We start from the raw sequence: 10,800 nt of genomic DNA, 5'->3' as shown, positions 1-10,800 counted from the left end.
AACTCTCGGCCTAGGGTTCCTTGGTGAGTTTATATGGTTCACGTTCTGCTTTCACAGACAACCAACATAAAAAACAGTGATTCTCCTCCCAAAAACAGATGCCTGGTTAGACATAGATTTGTCTGATTCATAGACAGAACCAGGATCTAGAAGCAGTATTTGTTATTCAAGGACAGTCTTTAAGGGAATGTCAAAGTTTTGCTTTTTCACTCCTTCATCCATATTTAATGATTCACCAAATATGAAACATTCACATGGGAAGAAAGGGGGTATAGTTGAGATTGAGTTGCTCTGTGATGTTCATGTTGCAGAGGAGAGATTATTTTTGTGTCTATCAAGTACTGATAGGATGGGATCCCTTATGCTGAAGGATTTCCATGCTTTGGCTTCTGGGTTTTTTAGACTTACAAGCCCAGTATGTTTGGCAATAAATAATAGATTTATCATTGAGGGGCAGACCCACATTTAACATGCCACAAACACTGATGCATGATATGGAAATCCGGTTTATCCATTGAAAATAATTACTCAGTTTGTAAGATTTTCCAAACCCTATCTGGAACTATCTCGTGAGCATACAACATATTCAACTAATCGTTGGATAGGTAATCACTAGTTATTCATACTATGAACCAAGTATGATCACAAGAAAGTTTTATGTAGGACTCAAAAGCTTACTAATGCCCAGTGTTTTACTTATCTGCTACCATGTAACAATCATCCAACCTAATGATGGGCAACATCGGCTATCATTCATTCTGCAATTTTGGAAGGACTTGGAGGAGGTTGTGTATCTGTGTTGTACACGGCCTGAGCAACAACAGCTTGGATGCTGGAGGTGACTTCACATCTGGAGGGGGAAATCTGCTGAAGACTCGCTCGCTCACACGTCTGACAGTGGATGCTGTCTTGTAAGATAACAGGCGAGACTTTGGACTGAGATGCCTGTAGGTGGCCCCTCCGTGTTCTGCTTGGCTTTCTCACAGAGTGATGGCTGAATTCCAAGAGTGAAAGGGCAGAAGTGCCTGGCAACTTTACAAAGTAACATCCCTTGCACAGGACTATATTGGACAAGGATGTTGAGATGGTCTGCCCAGACTCAAGACGAAGGGACACAGACTTAACACTCTTTGGGAGTAGTGCCACAGTCACGTCGTAAAAAGAGAATGTGTAACGTGATACAAGAAGTCTTCAGAAAGTTCGGAAAAAAAAATGCATATAATGAAAAACATATGGTGGATTTCAAGTTTCTTTCACACTTAAATAAAACTCATGTTAATTTGTTGTAACAGCAAAGATCTAGTTTGAAACTCTAGGAAGGATAAGACAGTTTGAAAAGAACCCCAATAATGTCATGTGAATTCTGCTACATTGAAGCAAGAATGAACATCAAATTCATGGTGAAGCTTAGGTGGAAGAAGAGTGAAGTCACTGTTGATTTACAAAAAGTTTATGGAGAAAATTATCCAAAGAAATTGTCCATTTAAAACTGGATACATAATTTTATGAAGGAATGGGATGATGTTGGTATGGTCTGTGGCAGACCATAAACACCAGTTTTCAAGGAAAACATTAATCTTGTTCATGATGTCCTAATTGAAGAAGGCCAACAATTAACAGTAAAAATAATATCTCAGTCGGTTCTGCTTGATATTCTGACTGATAATGAAAGTGGAGGAAAGTGGGCTGGTGCTGTGGCACAGCAGGTTAAGATGCCAAGGTAGATTACTGATGCCATAAACAAGAGTGTCAATTTGTTAAGTCAACTGTGCACTTACTCCTCATGTAGGATCTCTGTCCTTAATGTGTTGTTCAATGTGAATTAATGCTATAACTAGTCCTCAAACTGTATTTTACACTTTATGTTCTGTGTGGGTGCAATCTGTTGAAATCTTTACTTAATATATACTAAATCGTTCTTCTGTATATAAACAGAATTGAAAATGAATCTTGATGTGAATGCAATGGGAGAGGGAGCAGGAGATGGGAGGGTTGCAGGTGAGAGGGAAGTTATGTGGGGGAAAAAGCCATTGTAATCCATAAGCTGTACTTTGGAAATTTATATTTACTAAATAAAAGTTAAAAAAAAAGATGCCATCTGCAACACTGGCATTCCAGATCAGAGTACCAGTCTGAGTTCCAGCTGCTCCACTTCCAGTCCAGCTCCTTGCTAATATGTGTGGGAGAGCAATGAAAGATGGCCCAAGGACTTGTGCCCCTAACTTTCCCAATGGAAATGGGAGACTTGGATGGAGCTCTAGGATCCTGACTTCAGCTTGGCCCAACCATGGTATTTACATGGGGAGTGAACCAACCAGCAGATAGAAAACCTCTCTCCATCTTTCCCCCTCTCTGTCTACTTTTCAGATAAATAAATCAACAGTAGCACACTTTCTGCTGTTGTGTCCCAGGGCAGCTACAATTAAGAGAAGAGATTGCAATGGAAGTTTTAAACAAGTGGGAATTCTAACAGGAGGTGAAACAAGGCTTACCTATGTGATCCTGAAAACAAAACACAAGGAGAAGGTGGAAGTCAAGCAGAAGCAGACCAACCAAGAGAAATGGACGTGGCAACAGTTGTGGGATGCTCAAGACATTTTGCTTGTTGATTTTCTGAAGAACCCATGAAAGATAACATGTGCTTATTAGGAGAGTGTCTTAGAAAGATAACCGAAGCTTTAGGAAGAGAAGTTCTTTTCCAACAAAACAGTACTCCTGATCATTCTTCTCAAGAAACACAGACAATTTTGTGTGCATTTTAATGGCAATCGTTAGACATTCACCTTAGAATCCTGATTTGTCTCCTTCTGCTCGCTCGCTCCTCTCTCTCTCTCTCTTTTTCTCTCTGTCTTCCTAATCTTAAAAAAAGTCTTCTTTAAAAGGCACCCATCCTTTTCCAGTTGATAAAGTAAAAAGGATTTCATCGATATAGTTAAATTTCCAGGGCCTTCAGTTCCTCAGGGATGGATTAAATGGCTGATATTTTACGGAGGTTATGTTGAGAAATAAAGTTCACATTTGTTACATTTTCACATGAACCTTTTACTTGAAGTCTCCTCATATTTCTGGCAGGTACGTTTGAAAAACGTAACATCAAGTACATCAGACTGTCAGAATCTAATCAATCATTCTCTCCATAATTGAAATATAACTACTGTTTAGGTAAACTGATCACATTTTAGTCCCATTTAGGAAAAAAAATCCAAGAGTCATTCATTTTTAAATAGCTAAATTTGATGTTACTGAATTGGATCTTAATCTGTAATATATTTGAAAAAATATATGAACTAGTGAAAAAGGCAGTTGATAATTAAGAGACATACTGACTCTGTCAATAGCTGTAAAGCTATCTACAATATCAGCCCGTCTGAATGAATGACAGTTTGATAATAAGTTTTCTCCTACTCCAAAATTGTGTGACTTATGCACACTTGCCGATGAGTGAATGTCTTGTTCGCTTGATATATTTCTCTGCCTGCTTTCTTTCAGGAAAATATTTATTTGGGGGAAAGAAATCAGGAAGGATAGTGTCAGAACAGGTGGGTGATGCAAATCTTGTAACCTGGAATCCACGGCAAATCTGCAAACCTTCGGATATCTTTGACTGCTGTTTGGTGAAGTAACTGATTTGCCATCAGCCAACTGAAGAATAGATTAAAAAAAACAAACAAACCCGGATCATTCTCATGTTCACAAGGAACATCTGTTTGGAGCTCTGTCATGGCATAGCGGCTTAAGCTGCCTCCTGTGGTGCTGGAATGCTATATGGGTGTTGGTTCATGCCCCAGTTGCTCCATTTCTGATCCAGCTCCCTATGTGCCTGGGAAAGCAGAGGAAGACGGCCCAAATACTTGGGCCCCTGTACCCACTAGGGAGACCTGGGATAAGCTCCTTGGTCCTGGTTCTGGCTTGGCCCAGCCCAGCATTGCTGTCATTGGGGTGTGACCCAATGTATCAAAAATCCACCTCTCCCTTTCTCTGTAACTCTGCCTTTCCAAAAGAAGACAAACAAACAAAACAACATTTTCTCTTTGAGAAAAGGAGAGCAAGAGGATTATTTAAAGAAATCAGCACCAACCCCTATTAATGACTCTAAAGAAAACTCCTTTGGGTCCTCCTTGACTTTTGGGGGACTTTTCAATTAAGCTTGTAGATAAGGTACTGGTAGATGGAAGAAAATTACTTGTCTTGAGGCAGGGTTTCACAAACTCAAGACTGTTGGCCATTGTTGCTGAGGTGGTACGTGCAGTGTACGGTTCTTGGCATCCTTGGCCTCCACTCACTAGGTGCCAGGCACATCTTCTTCGTGTGACAACGTCTTCAGACATGACCCAATGCCCAGGGCAACCTCATTCTGGATAAGGAACTGTGTCATGTTGGAATTCTGCAGGTTTTCTCTGCCTATTCGTCTCAGTTGATAAAACAGTAGAAAAGCTGAGTGCGTCTTTGCATTGTGGCTGTTAGAAACTCTAGAACGGTTACGACAGCCTCCAGGATTCTGATGAAAGTGATGCAGGTGTCACCTAAGCAAGGTGGTGCTGTTCTCATTGTTATTGTTGTCCGTTCATTTGTTCGTTTTTAGATCTCAAGATAAGTGCAATATTCCACCAGAGATAAGACACGGTGCTTTATGGGAAAGCAAGTGCCTTACCCTGAGTCCACCCAGGTTTGTGCACAAGTGGCCATCTCTAAAAGTGCGGAGCAAGGCCAAGCTTCGACAGAGTTCCAGTCTTTTCATAGTGGCAATAGTCACTCCCAGCCAAACACCGGAGTCATCTGACTGATATCCCCAGAAGGGAAGGGTACAATTAGGGAGACAGAATTATCTGTTCATTTAGAGATCAATCCCAGATCTAGGGCAAGAATGGAGAGAGTGCTTTGTAATTACTCTGACAAAAAGCACAAATGGGGAAACTGAAATGCATAACAAATAAATGACAGAGATAAATGCTTGCAGTGGTGGCTCTTTGTGAGAGAAAGCGCTGCTCCTGACAGTGATATTGATAGCTATTGTTATGGGCAAGGTTAAGAAGGCAGAAGCATGCTTAGTAACCAGGATTACTTTCTGTGGTGCTATTAATATCATCATGCATTCGTGTGCCCATTATAATCGAGTAAGAGCAAGATGGATTCGATAAGAATTGGCCTGGGAAACCTCAGAGCATTTGGTACTGCACTAGCAAAGGTTTCCTGGTGTTTAAAGTTTCAAAACAAGCATGCTATTTGTCATAGTTAATTGTAAGAATTTGGTAAGTGCCAGTCAAAGACGGATAGCTTCTTCTTCTTTTTTTTTTTTTTTTTCACCATGGGATAAGCCAGCTTAGACCAATTCCCCCATGAGGTGGAAATCTCTGAGAATCGGTTGGTTTCTGATTCCCGGAGGCGCCTAAGGTGGGGGAAATGACATTTGGAATTCTAAAAATTGTTTGGCTGAGAAGTGGAATGTTTCACAAAGGTTCTGGGGGTAAAATGGTGAGAGTGGCAGGATCGGTGGCATTTCAGAGGCAGAAAGAGCGGGGCCTCCTGAGAACAATGCGTCTTTCATATTTGTGTCCTGGCTTGGTTGACTGCAGTGCGAGGAGAGGAGTCCATCCTAAGATAACTGCGCTTTCTCCTCAGTGCCCCTCTTCCCACTCTTCTGCATGCTCTCTCTGTACCTTTTCCTGTACAGATATCAGCCACATATTAGGAGATCCTATATTAGCTGATTCACTCCCCAGATGGCCACAATGGCCTGCAAGAAAGGAACCTAGGCAGGTACCAGGAATTTCTTCCATGTCTCCCACATGGGTGCAGGGTCCCAAACACTTGGACCACCTTCTGCTGCTCTTCCCAGGCCATGATCGGGAGCTGGATCAGAAATAGAGCAGCCAGAAATTGAACCGGTGCCTACATGGGATGCTGGCATTGCAGGCAGCAACTTTACCCATTATATCACAACTACAGCCTCACAAAAAAATTCTGTTTAAATCCATGCTTAGGTTCTGATGATACACATTTCCCGAGAACATTTTGCAGCATTTTCACCTACTTCTTCAGAAATGCCTGAAACTCATACGTTCCTTCAAAGAAACAAATTGTGTGATAGGAAAGCAAGCAGAAACACCTTAGCACACTCCTCTCCATAAACCTGACTCCCACGCTACCATCAGTCTTGACACAATAAGTACCTATTGATATGTGCTTCAGTGGGGAAGACCAGGTAAGTCCATAAGAAGATGAACCCAAAAGTGGAGATTCTAGAAATCAGTGCAATCATTTTATATATTATCAGTAGAATCACTGTTACATTGTCATAAAAAAAATAATGGCTTGAAGGAATGGAGATGGGAGTTATGCTAAGTTTGAATTTCTTCTCCAGGACTTTCAGGATCAAAATTTCTATATGTATAAATAATGATCTAATCATGTATTGTGAAAGAAAGCCCACAGACCTCATGTTCAGAGAAGGGGTTCTGCTCTGTGTGCTAACTTAATTTTGCATATGCCCTTCTCGTGGTTCCGAGATAGAGAAACATGCATGAATCTTCATCGTTGTGGTCTGAGATATAGAAAATCCATCCTCTTCGGGCCAACGCTGTGGCGTTGCAGGTAAAGATGCTATCTACAGTGCTAGCACCCTATTGGGCACTGATTCAAGTCCTGGCTGCTGCACTTCCGATCCAGCTCTCTGCTATGGCCTGGGATAGCAGTGGAAGATGGCCCAAGTCCTTGGACCCCTGCACCCTCGGGGGAGACCTGGGGAAGCTCCTGGTACCTGGCTTTGGATGGCCCAGCTCCAGCTGTTATGGCCATTTGGGGAATGAACCAGTGGACGGAAGACCTCTTCTCTCTCTCTCTCTCTCACTCTCTCTCTCATTCTCTCTCTCTCTCTTCCTCTCTGTAAATCTGCCTTTCAAATAAATATTTAAAAAAAAAAAAAGAAAAAAGGAAGACAATCCATACTCCTTATCCTGCCCTGACTTTGCTCCTCCATGACCAGTAGCTAATTCTCTTCATCTTGCTACCCTTTGGTTACTCAGCCAATAGAGATTAACAAGATTTCCAAGCCCAAACTTCCTTTCCTCCATCTACTCTTTTTCCACAACTTGTCATCCTTTGCTAAAATGATATGGAAGCGGGGCCGGCATTGTGGCTCACTTGGTTAATCCTCTGCCTGCGGTGCCAGCATCCCATATGGGCACCGGGTTCCAGTCCCGATTGTTCCTCTTCCAGTCCAGCTCTCTGCTGTGGCCCGGGAGGGCAGTGGAGGATGGCCCAGGTGCTTGGGTCCCTGCACTGCATGGGAGACCAGGAAGAAGCACCTGGCTCCTGGCTTCAGATCGGCGTAGCTTCAGAAGTGGCAGCCATTTGGGGGGTAAACCAACGGAAGGAAGACCTTTCTCTCTGTCTCTCTCTCTCACTGTCTAACTCTATATGTCAAATAAAAAAAAAATATGTAAGCCCTGAGACCTAATGTCTTCTTTGGGGGGTCTTAATTTCTTTTCTATAAAACCCTCATGGATGTAAAATTAAAAGCTTTTAAAAAATCGTATACCTTTCTCATGTTAATGTGCCATTAGTTGTAGCTCACAGGTCTCTAGACATATGCACATCACATCAATCACTCACAACTGTGATCATCTAACCTTCTTCACTTAGCTCCGTGCATCCTCTTATGAGCATCCTTTTGATCACACTGGGTTTACGTGGTCCACTTTCTGGGGCTATAGCAGAATGACACGGACTGAGTGATTTATAAACTTAGTGATTATGTGACTCACAGATATGGATCCTGGGAAGTCCAGGATCAAGGGGACCGCTTCTATCTACCTCATATCATGGTAACCATTGGGAATGAAGAAATGTATTACTACTTGCATTATGTATGGATTAAACGGAATCCTGATACTTCCAGTGACTATATATGTTGCTACTTATGGGACCCTTACTTAAAAATGAAGCAATACAAGGCAGGAATTAGGGCCAAAAGATGGGTATATTGATTTTTTTTTTCATGTTTTTTGTTTATCTATACCCAACTCTTTAAATTAGATAAGACTAAAAAATCCTTTCTGCGGCCGGTGCTGTAGCTTAACAGGCTAATCCTCTGCCTGTGGCGCCGGCACACCGGGTTCTAGTCCCGGTCAGGGCGCCAGATTCTGTCCTGGTTGCCCCTCTTCCAGTCCAGCTCTCTGCTGTGGCCTGGGAGTGCAGTGGAGGATGGCCCAAGTGCTTGGGCCCTGCACCCCATGGGAGACCAGGAGAAGCACTTGGCTCCTGGCTTCGGATCAGCGAGATGCGCCGTCCGCAGCGGCCATTGGAGGGTGAACCAACGGCAAAAAGGAAGACCTTTCTCTCTGTCTCTCTTTCTCTATCCACCCTGCCTGTCAAAAAATAAAATAAAATAAAACCCTTTCTGCATAATACAAATTAGAATGAATTTCTGTGCCTTGCAACCTAAAGTGTCAAATCCAACACATTGTTACTATTCTCTATCTAGAATTAAAAGGGGAAACACGAGGTCAGAAATATAAGGTTATTTATTTATTTGGCTTATTATCATTAGATACTTCCCAGTTTTAATTTAATTGGAGTGTGGGTAAGGGAAGAGCTCACCTGGGTCATTATGTATCATGGGGTACTCTTGCCTTTTTTTTTAACCGTCTGTATTTTTGTCCTGTTAGTGTGATAGTAATGCAGACAGAACACAGTCAATATATCTCATAGGTACAATTCTAAGGATATAATGCTATTCCTTTCCTCCCTCTTTCTCTCCCTTCCTTTCTTCTCTCCCTCCTTCCTTCTTTCCTTCCTACCTTTCTTTCTTTTTTCTTTCCTTCCTTTTTCTCTTTTAACTTTTTAAATAACATTTTAATTGACATTTTAGTCAAGGGCTTAATGCACCACTATATAGAGAGTTCTACAAGTAAAAAGTCCCTAGTTCAGCAGGAATTTAGCAAGAGCTATAAATGGTAATCATATGGAAAGATGATCATTTTGTTCATATACAGTAAATATTACAGTAGTCACATATCATTAAAACTATAGTAGTATAACATTCTTAGCCATTGATTTGACAAAGATATAAAGCATATATTTCCAGAAATACTGATACACATAGGCATTTGTTTCAGTTTGTTGGTTTTTTGTTTTTTAATTTTTTTTCTTTTTAAAATTTAACTCTACGTATTATAGAGAACATGAATCTTCCTGTGCCTGGCTTATTTCACTCAGCAGTTGCATTCATTCAGCTGCAAATGGTAAAATTTCATTTTTTATCGATGAATAATATTCCATTGTGTGTATACATACCATATTTTTTGAAATATAAAGTAATTTAAATAATGCCAATTAGAGACAAGACTTGAATCTGCTGACTGTTGTATTCCCTTTATATGTACCCAACTCAGCTGATAATATATGCCACACATGTGGATTATTTGTTCTGGAAGTCCTTCCAGTAGTCAACCACCAAGTATTTCCTGATTTTTGTCTCCATTATGAATGTGAAATATTCTGTTAAATGCAAACCGGGCTGTCTGTCCTCAAGGGCCCGAATCCAGTGAGAAAACAACACCTGTGCAAGAGCAACCATTTGTCCATGATAGGATAATGCAGAGACAATTGGTAAGTGCTGTGTGTGTAATACACCTGTGAAAATCCAGGAAGTCTCTGGGAAGGGGCCAGGGAATGCCAAGGCTCTGTTAGTGTCAAACACTCAATTCTCAACAGCATAACAGAGTTTCTTTAGTCCAATTATAAGGGGAGGAGTAAATCTGGCCTCAGAAATGATTGTGGCTCTGCCTGTATCAACTCCTCTCTCTACTTCTCAAGTCTGTTCCCTATTGTGATTGACATTGTAGGCAGTGAAACGACTGTCTCCAACTAGCCTCTGTGAGAGCTTGAAGGCTTCATCCACACAGGAGGTGGTTAGCTTCAGTTCATGAATATTGGGGAAGAGTCTGTAGGCCAATCACTGTGATAAGGAATGGGTGAGGATACTATAGCTTCCCAGCTGATTCATTCACTGTGGCCCTGGAGCTAGTCTTCACATTTCCACTGATAGCAGTGTGCTATAGGTAGAAGGTTGGAAAAGGAGGAGTCGCCTCAAAGGATGAGAGTGCTATCCCCAGAAAAAGGATGTGGGTTTATAGGGTAATAGTTGTCCACCATATGCAGAGCAAAGAATGAACTTAGACAAACTTTGAAAGTTGCATAGAATTTGGACACATATAGAAAAGGGAATAGCTAACAGCTCCAGAATCACATGCTCTATGATCTGGATTAACAACAACAAAAACTCATAACCGAAAACAAAGGGTGGAATCTGAGGAGAGAGGCCCGAGGGAGCATTGGCTTCGGAGAATGTCCACTAACATAATCGGGTCTGACTGGAGAATCAAAGCTCAAGTCTGTTCAGCAAGACAAACCGAGGATATAAACCAATAGTCGGTTGCTGAGTTGACTGTTCTGCAAGCCTAAGCGTGAGCACAGGCCTTATAATTTTCTTCCAGAGTGGATGCATGTGATAAATCAAGGCTAAATGATTTGGACGCACATGTGGTTGTCTGTTGCACTGGAAAGTGAAGAATACATCACTAGAAATCGTAGAATATCAGGCAATGATTGACAGATTGATTGCTAATTAGAAGAGGACACTATATTCCCATGTTCTATGCTATCCATATGCAAGAGGAGACACACAATGGGGCTGTTGATTATTCTTCCTATTTTGGGCCTAAGATGTAAAGCTGCCCCCATTGTAACATACAGCAGATGGTTCCTTCGTTGTGTGACCTGAGAATCAGCTTCGGGGTG

This window comes from Lepus europaeus, chromosome 2 (assembly GCF_033115175.1).
Source record: "Lepus europaeus isolate LE1 chromosome 2, mLepTim1.pri, whole genome shotgun sequence".
NCBI classification, from domain to species: domain Eukaryota; kingdom Metazoa; phylum Chordata; class Mammalia; order Lagomorpha; family Leporidae; genus Lepus; species Lepus europaeus.
Note: the sequence above shows the minus strand (reverse complement) of the source record.